Genomic DNA, 9,983 nt, shown 5'->3' with positions numbered 1-9,983 from the left:
CTCGAAGGCCGAAAGCCCATCGCGTTTGCGGTTCATCGTTTTCACAAGCCATGGGCCGTCTATAAATTCTACCGGTGGAGCCTGGGAGATGGTTAAGTGATCCACGCTGGCGCTGCGCACTGAGCTGCCGACTATTGCCTCTGGCCTCCTAGGCGGAGACCTGAACAACCCACCTCTTGCGAAGGGGTTGTCGCCTACACTACTATCACTAATTGACTTGGTTTTCCATTTTGTTCCCACGAGTTGCTCGGGAAAAGAGGTCCACCACGCCAGAGCCCAGCATGACGCGGTAAGGGGCATGACGGGTTGCTTAACGCCTTGGGATTAGGGGTTAGGGGCGATGGTCCCGTTGGTCGCACCCACTCACTCTAGATGATGTCAGAAGGACAACAGTGCCCAGGCTGCACTACCAGCTAAGTACGCAACCCTTAGCTGGCGGTCAATTGTCATCGGAAGACCCGTGGAAGCGTGAGATTGGAACTTGTGAGGACCAGAGCTGTGTAGGTCGCTTGTTCCCAGATGTCAACTCACCATTTCGCAGTGTATGTGTGTGTGTGTGTGTGGATGTGTGTGTGTACGCTAAAACCGATAAACATTAGCCACTTTTTCATATAGTAATTCTTAACCGATTTTCTCGCAACTAGTTGCATTCGACGGGGGACAAACCCTTGTTGATCACTATTGAATTTGATAACGATCGACCATTGCGTTTGAAAGTTATAAAGAAAATGGTATCGAACTATGTAAGCGCCATATAAGGCTGGTGTCTTGGCTAAATGCGAGAAAGGCAGTGTACCACTCGGTGAATTAAGCTGAGTTTTTCTTCTTTCTTCTTCTGTCTTCCTTCTCCTTTCAGTCTTATATCTCTCTACTCACTTCAGACTACTCAACATCTCGCTTCTCACTTCATAATTATCATCTGTGCTTCTCACCCTTGCTTCTTTTTTCTCACTATTCAAAACTTACTTCCATTTCTCAGTACTCACCTCTCACTACTCTGTTCTCACTGTTCACCATTCACTTCGAACATCTCACTCCTCACATCACTTAATAAGAAAAATAATTTTGACTGTTGGGCCAAACGGCATTCGGCCAAATCCAAATGTGTTCCCTATCTCGATACCTTCCTAACTTGATGATCCCTTCAATATCGTAGTTCACTGTAGTAGCTATTTAATTAATGCCTGGTGGGCTGCCATGGTTTGGCCGATGCAAACTCACTGCATACTTTGATTTTTGTGTTGGCCAATCATCGGCGTGAAATACGAAATTCGGCGGCGTGGAGCCAATCGGCGTATGGAGCGCCGCCAAGACCTAGACCGGTGTCGGGGGCGGCGGCGTGGTGCGACGGTGCACAGGTCTACTGATTGGCTCTCGGGCATGGGATACGTGTGGTTACGACGGGCGCAGTTGAATTATCATAGGTTTTCTATTGTTCTCCTTCGTTAAAAAAAAACTATGCCTTTTAGCATGAAATACTCAAGCGTGATGCATTCCTTCAAAACGAGTTTGTTCGCGTGGAACGACTCGATGATTGAGATTTTTGAATAATTTTACCAACACTGGTATCCTCCCAAAGTATCTGATCATCCCTAGCCCGGTGCTCAAGAAAATCAACCGACAAAACGACGACGCTCCGCAGGAAAGCCAAGCAAGCCACGTGTGGTAACGACTCCCGTGTAAAGGTAGGCTTGCACAGAGAACGCTCCGACTCCGGTAGTGCCTTCTATCAACCACTTCCCTTCGGACGAGAATCGCGAAAGAATCAGTCCATCCTTCCCGGTGCTGTCGCGTCGCTCATCCCGCGTGTGTTTGCTTCACGAGAAAGTGCACCAACAGCGAAGGCAGCAACAGCCGGGAATAAAAGGGGTTAAAATAATAATAAATTACACATGCATAAATTATGTTTGCTCTATTCATTGAAGCGTTATTATTTCGGTTGCAACCTGGATGACGAGATATGCGGCACTACTACTGGTGGAATCAAGGGATGATGAGCGAGCGCGCACCAAGAGACCGTGACGACCTTTCGACGTTATCTGGTTGCAAGCGAACAAGCGAGAGGAGGCCCGCAGAGGAGGAAGCTTTGTTCTTTCGGATCGGCGGGATTTTGGTCAGGATTAGAATATGATTGATAATGTGGTTATTTCGCGAAATTAATACCGGTGCATTGCATGGCGTATCGATCCACGAAACTCGTGGATGGAGTAAATCATTCAACGAAACGAATGAACCAGCTGTTATGGGAAAGGAAGACAACTCGAAAAACAAACTTTCTTGTTCTCGTTTCGGTTAAACGACAATAAACAAGACAAGAGCGACAAAGAATTTCAATTCGTATTCAAATTGTCAGCGAGGACTGTTTATTGAATTGAAATTTACATAACTTTCTTTCGTCCTTTCTCCACTGAAGGTAACCTTTCTTTTATGTGGTTTGTAGGAACAGGATGTCTATTTTTTTGGACCACCACTCAGATCTTGGTAGGTACTTGTGGTGACGGAAGCCTTCTTTCTTTTCTCTTGCTAAATTCGTGACAACTGAACGGCAGATGGTTGATTTTTCGGTTAACCGATTAACCAATACAATTTGAAAAATAAATGTTTATTAAGAATAGTTTGGGCAGCTATCTTGCGTTGATACCGTTTTTCTAGCATTATCAAGAACAAAACCATTCTCCTACGACATTGACTCATTGAATCCGAAACACGCAACAGGAAGCTGGAAACGAGAACGCTGCTGTGGTGTTTTCTTTCAAACCGCCTCGCACAAAACTTGGTCCATAGCATACGCAAATGTCCCGATCTGGATGCAAATGGCTTTCGAACATGAAAGGAAAAGTGCCAGAACGGAGGGTAGCGAGGAACATTTGCAACCGAAAGCGGAAAAGGGCGTTCACCGGGCGCACTCCACCACATCACTTTCGAATCCAGCTACCGGAAAGACACAACTTGAAAGGATTTATCGACTTCTGGCGTCTTTTATTCTCAGTTATAGGAAGTTCCAACTGTGTGTGTGCGTGTTTGCTTTCGTTTGACGCGCGTCTTCAGTTTGGATGACAGCTGTCTTGGAAGCAAAAATTGAATCCCCGCGGGGAATCAATCGGATGATGGAAAAAAATAACAAGGTTTCAGCCCGTCCCAGAACGCGGCAGTTTTGTCTACTTTCGAATCTTGATAGCCATTTTCCTTACAAACAACGTGTTACGTTGATTAGTGCCACGTACAAATTGTTGCTTAATTGTTTTTAAAAGGTGTCCACTTCACCAAGTCCTCGCCGCAGCGACTGGTTCTCGCTTAGCATTAAATCAAGCTGTTTTGCATTTTAATTGATATTTAGCCACCGATCGATCTATGCTTGGACTAACTCACCGAGTGCATGAGAAGGAAAAAAAGAGCTGGTAATTATTCACTCCCAATCGATTGGTAATTAAAGGAGAAACATGTTATTTGCATGTCACCCCCGCAGAACCCCACACACGCTGCTGCGGGAGCCGACCGGACTGGACCGAGCGTAGAAAAGATCGAAGGTAAGTCGATAAGGAACGGAGTGTGTTTGTGGTGTGCACTCAGCTGGACTTCGGCGGCCAAAGATAGGTGCAATAATTAGTGCCCGGTTGGCTTTCCCACTGGCAAGCTAATCCGTTAGCGAGGTATAGAGTTCCTATGCGTTCTGTTGGGATATTCCATAGGAACTTCATACCGTGCTCTTGGATTGCTTGGAAGATCATCAGAAGCCTAGTGATGGGCATTCAACCGGTGTGTTTTGTCGTAATGAGAACCAGCAATACTTGCCACGGAATCTGACTGCTGTGGTAGTGGCAGATACTAAATAACGAATAGAATGGTTCAAGGTAAGCTAGATTTTCGTTTGACAGATTTTCCATGGTAGCTCTAACACGACTACACGTGTTTCCGGTATTTTAATTTTTCAGTAATCTCAAACGATAACCAATAATAAAATAATCGAACGATTTTTGAACGTTTTCTCGAGTGAGGATAAAACTCAAATCTCAAACTCACCTGAGATCCTGGCAAATTTTCTTTTCATCGTACTCAAAGCCACCAACGATTTTATTACTGTTGTACTACTTAAATTGTCATAATTGTCATTTTGCCTCCATTATTTCGGTCCCGTATTTGCATTTGGTTGTGGTTATTCATAAAAAAGGTGGACAATGCTGCAACGAGTTTCTCTGAAGTCAAGGATTGAGGGTGCTACTCAGGTCACAGCCGATAACAAATTTCAATGTCTTGCCGTACCCTACAGCGATTATGTTAAGAAAGGTAAAATTGGTCACGGACATTTCATTCGACATGTGCGGACAAATGACCAGGAAAAGTTGGAACTGCTTGGTTTACCTCTTCCGGAACATAATGAGGAGCCTAAGCCGAAGCGCAAGCTTACAGTACAGACCATTGTGAAAGATGTTTCACTTGGAGCGCTATAACTCGCTACCAATAGTTCACTGCCACTAAATTATCCCAAATGGACAGGATTTTAATCTCTTGGATAAAAGGATAAAAACAGGAAGTCTTTATCGGACTTAGTAGTCAAAGGTGGTGCTTTGGCCAGAGGAATGCTAGCTGGTGAGATGAATGGTCGAGCACAGGTCTATCTATAGATCGACAGTGCGTCGAGAAGGAATCGTCACTCATTTGCAGTAAATATACACTGACCCCACGTATATGGGTCACTTTGTAACAATAATTAGTCACTCCAATTTGCATGTCGGTTAAATGGAAATGACCCATATTAGTGTTTGACCCATGATTTTGGGTCAGTGTACGTCTTTCTATAAAGAAGAAAGGATTCTAACTCGTTCACTAGGTATGTTGATATCTAAAAACCTGTTGCCCAAAAGATGTAATATAGACTGCTTACCTATAATTTTGTGATGAATGAGATGGTAATCAGTCAAACAGCAGAAAATTTGCGACGAACGATGGTTAAAGAGATCATTGAGAGGTACGGAGTTAACCCAAATCAAATTCTAACAAATTCTAACCCCCTTCATTGAAATTGGAAAAGCATGGCCTATTGCCACCCGAATATTTGATTCCAGGGATGACTCACTTTTCCCCGCAATGCAACATGGAAAAGCATGGCTTACTACCATCCGAAAAATTGAAATTTCTAGAGACGAGTCACATTTCCCCTTTATGCAACATGCAAAAGCATGGCCTACTGCAACTGGAAATTTTGAAATCACGAAGATGACTCACATTTCCCCTTCATGCAACAAGGAAAAGCATAGCCGCCTAATGCTACTAGTAAATTTGAAATTTCCAGAGGCAACTCACATTTCCCCTTCATGCAACTTGGAAAAGCATGGCCTACTGCCACCCGAAAATTTTAAATTACAGAATCAAGTTGGCATTTCCCCTCCGAACAGAATACTATAAAAGAAGAGTGCTTCAACGGAAAAGACTCATTCCATCATCGAACGCTGAAACGGAGACTACTACGAAATTATATCGGTCAGCATCAGAGAGAAGAAGGAACCCCGTAAGCAAGCCCAACCACCCACCTGCTTCCATAATTTGGAATTGGTAAGCGCGTCGGCACAGCGGCCGAAGGAAGGAGGAACCCCGTAAGCAAGCCCAACCACCCATCGCGCCACCCGCTTCCATAATTTGGAGTTGGTAAGCGCGTCGGCACAGATTACGATTTTAGAAAGGACGAAGATCACCTTTCAGGTCCGTTGTCTCCTCATGGAACAACCCGAAATTTCGACACATGGTTGCGTTTGTAACCAATCTACGATGATACATTGAAAAGAGCAGTTCCATCCTGCTGACGAAAGAGCTCAAAGCTATTTCTTGGTATCATCCAAACGTTGGATAATGGATCATGTTGATACAGACACTGTCCTCGACGAAACAGTCCATGTCGATGATAGCGAGGAAGTAGATGAAGATCTCAGAAAAGAAAATGATCCAGATGTTTCAGAGAAGAATTTTGACCACAACAACAATGAAGAAGGTATGAGCAGCCCAGACGATGACGAGTGTGACGTTTTGGCCATCACAATTACTCGTTGTGCTGCACATACATGCCAATTAGCTTAATGGGATGTGCTGAAGTATATTGAATATTGAATATTGAGAAAATTAACCAGTTGTGTAAGAAGGATCGACTAGGGAAATATAGCGCATAACGCGCATCTTCCACCGACCGCTTGCACCCAGGAGCTATGCGCTGGAATTCAGTATATTTGATGCTGAAATCTCTTCGTGAGCAAAAATCGTTTTTCCTTATGTTGCAGAACGAATTCAACGAAATGAGTAAGTATTCATTAAATATTTGCTAGATTTCTCCAAGTACTGGACTTTCATTGTAGCTGCAAAGCGCTGGAACCCGTTTTCTTTTTATTAACCAGTTTGCAAAGAGTACCACTGTCTGACTCCTGTCTGGTCAAATTTTGTTTTAACATATTATGTTATTGTAATAGAGATAGGTCATCCGTAATGTGCATACACAGGAAGAATACCCAGATTAATCCACCTAGCGGAGACGCTGCCTTTCTTGATTCAATCGTTTGGTTTCGATACGCATCACATCATAATTAATTGCCTACATTACGGCTCATGCAAACGCTGTAAGCAAATCAACCAACCAAGCTTATATGGTACAACACACCATTTTCTTCATAACTTTTAAACGCAATGACCGATCGTGATTATATTCAATAGTGATCAACCCCCCGTCGAATGCAACTTTTTGCAAGAAAATCAGTTAAGAATTACTATATGAAAAAGTGGCTAATGTTTTTCAGTTTCCGTGTACACACACACATACGCACACCCAAACACATACGCTAGGCTTGAATCCATCCATTTGCTTTATTTTTGCCTTAATTGGTAGCTGTAGAAACTTTGGTACACGGACAAATAAATCAACCCAAACTTTGAGTTCAATATACGCACTATTGAGAACATCGCAGAAAAAATTTACCCAAATTTGGGTAGTTTTCCCTTTCTTTCCCATGATTGTTGTCAAAACTAGAGCAAGATGTAAACACCTCACCGGGGTTGCTCAGCCCAATAACCCAAATTTGAGTTAATTCAATATTCTCAATTTTGAGTAGATCAAGGTCCGCTTTGGATAAATTAAACTCAGCTTTGGGTAAATTGTTTACATGGGATTAAAGGCAAACTACTTAATGCCATAAAAGTCATTTTACCCAAATTTGGGTTATTAGCCCAAACCACGGTTTTGAGTGCAAACAACCCACTTTTGGGTAGATTTGGTTTTCAGTGTAGGCCACCTTAGCAATGTTGCACTACCTACATCATGTTGAAAAGGCTGCTTTCTCGATACTGACACGATAAAGCACAGTGTACACACTTTTGCTTGGGGTCCCTCGTTTGCACATGGACGACGATCAGCTGCCACTAACATAGACAACGGACGCTTGATCAGATTTGCACCTCCGGAGAGCAGCAAAACCCCTCTTTCCTGGGAGAAACCTGCAATTCTGGGAGGAACCCCAGAGGAATTCCTTGACGAACTTTCGAAGGAATTCTTTGAGGATCTTCTAAATAAATTTCATCAGCCAAATCTAGAGGAACTCAGATGAGCGTTGATCTTATTCAATTGTAGCCTGTGAGTAAGTAGCAACGATAATGAGCGATAGGGGAAGGGCCGTTTGGCCGAATGTTATTTGTCCGAAGGCCACTAGACCGAATATACCATTTGGACGAATAAGTTATTTCAAGGGGCAAGCAACTCTAAACTTTGTGATAATATTACTCATTGTCCCGCACTAGTATTTCGTGATATTTATAGTATCCATGTTTTTTTTTTTTTGCAAACAAAGAAACGGTTGCTAGGTCGGTTGTTATGGCTGATAGTTGATAGTTTGTCAGATAGTTGATGAAACACAGTGCTCCCCCGTATTGGAAACACCTGATTTCTACCTTTTACAGATTCTAGAAAACTTTCAAAACGCATTTTATATTTCTAATGCCATCAAACCAAAACATGGACATTAAAGATTGCTAAAAAAAACCCAAATTTATCCAAATTTATTATGGTGATGATGCCTTTCTCGATTCAATATGTTGAATTAAAAGATATTTTAGTTACTAGATAAAGATTGTCGCTACTGTTCCCTTTGTTCTGCTGTCCGAAACATGTGTGGTACATACCTGTCAAATCGTATGGATTTTCCTTCTTTGACATTTAGCTCCCCTATCCTCGCCAGCAAAAGATGTTCCGGACAGCGACGACAGCGACAATCTTTATCTAGTAACTAAAATATCTTTTATTGAATTCGAATTAATGTTGTAAATGCAGTGCTTATTGCCTATACGTTTCGGCGGTAAAAAGATTTGGTGCAATTCTAGTACGTTGCTTAAAAATTACTTACCGTGGGTTGCGCCACGGCTAAAATGATTAATGATTCAATGGGCATTTGTGTTTTTGTTGATTAAAAAATAAAAATATAATCCAAACTGCTTGATTTATTAAAAAACAAAAACAATAGTGTCCAACTACGAAATTTGCTCCGTCGAATGAAACCAGTTGCACTCGAATCTGTCAAGCCCTTCTATATGAAACGCGTTTAACAAAAAAAATATTTATGGGCTACACACATACACACTTTTGGAGTGAAATTATAGCCTTCGGGTACAACTTTGTTGTACGAGAAAGGCAAAAAAGTAATAGGAATAGATGCTCACTGATTTTTTTAAAAGAATTAAAAGGAGACGAAAATCATGTGTTGTCTAAATATGGGTGGACTGTATCGACTGGGTGCGTTGTGCTTCATGCTTGCCCAACCAGGGCTCTTCGATCAATTTACTGTAGATACGATGTAGTTTTTCGGAAGAATATCTTATTATTTCTGGATACTGTCGAAAGTTTAGAGTTAGTTGCCCCTTGGGTTATTTGGTCGAATAAGTCATTTGGCCAAATAGTTCCTTTGGCCGAAAAGGTCATTTGGCCGAATAGTCATTCAACTGAAAAAGTCATTTGGCTAGACCTGTCGAATAGCCATTTGGGTTATTTGGCCGAAAAGGGGCTGTCCATTAGACTGGCCCAGCTTAGTATGGGGAGAAAAACTGTTGTTGAATTCCATGGGGCATCATCCAGGATTATGTCTTTTGGTGAGAAAATCAATCTCTCAAAATTTAATTCAGCTCATTCGCATAAGCTGGCGCATTTGATTTGAAGTTTGTATTTCAGCCAAAATATATAGGAAATTGCACCTCCGTCACTCATTCGATCTGGAAATTGGTTCTGATTGAGGTCAGAATTGCAAAAAAACGGTTGGTATGTTACAGAACAATTTCATATAGTTTATATATAGTTTGTATAGTTTTCGGCTTATTGCCGAGCACTTATTTGATGTGCACTGCCCTGGATGTGTCGATATAACACCATGTTTCTGATATCTTTTCATGTAGCTTTGGGTCTTGGGCTAAGGCTCGTAGAATCATAACTATTGAATCGATTCAATGGGCACTCAACAGTTTTGCTCCCTACAAGTCTCCAGTATCAGCTTTTTACAACGTGTCCTTCGATGCAATATTAGAGGCCGCATGTTATGCCTAAAGTATTTTGCATATTAATTTTTTGGTATTTCACCTCTTATACAAAGCTAGTACAAACAGTTGTCTGTTATTGAGGTCGTCGCTCTTGCTCGGGGATCACACAGATTTCACATAGAGTTAAATATTCGAAAATTTGTACATTAACGAATTTGATTGGATCTCCATACGCTTCGTAAACTCGGAAAAGCACCCCTGACTTTATCACGGTGTGTCTATGAGGAAATATTATTTTTCAAAAATCCGTATCTCTGAAACACCCACCACGTGAAAGTATATGCTCTCCTCTTTCATATAGTGGGTAAACTAAAATGTTTTATCGGGGGATCTAGAACAATTTTTATTTTTTTTCAATATTTTTGGTGCAAACTCCATAGAAATCTCAAATGATTAACCCCCCCCCCCCAAAATGTGTGGAAAAATGACCC

This window comes from Armigeres subalbatus, chromosome 2, assembly GCF_024139115.2.
Source record: "Armigeres subalbatus isolate Guangzhou_Male chromosome 2, GZ_Asu_2, whole genome shotgun sequence".
Taxonomy (NCBI): Eukaryota; Metazoa; Arthropoda; class Insecta; order Diptera; family Culicidae; genus Armigeres; species Armigeres subalbatus.
The sequence above is the reverse complement of the archived record's forward strand: the minus strand, read 5'-3'. Positions refer to the sequence as shown.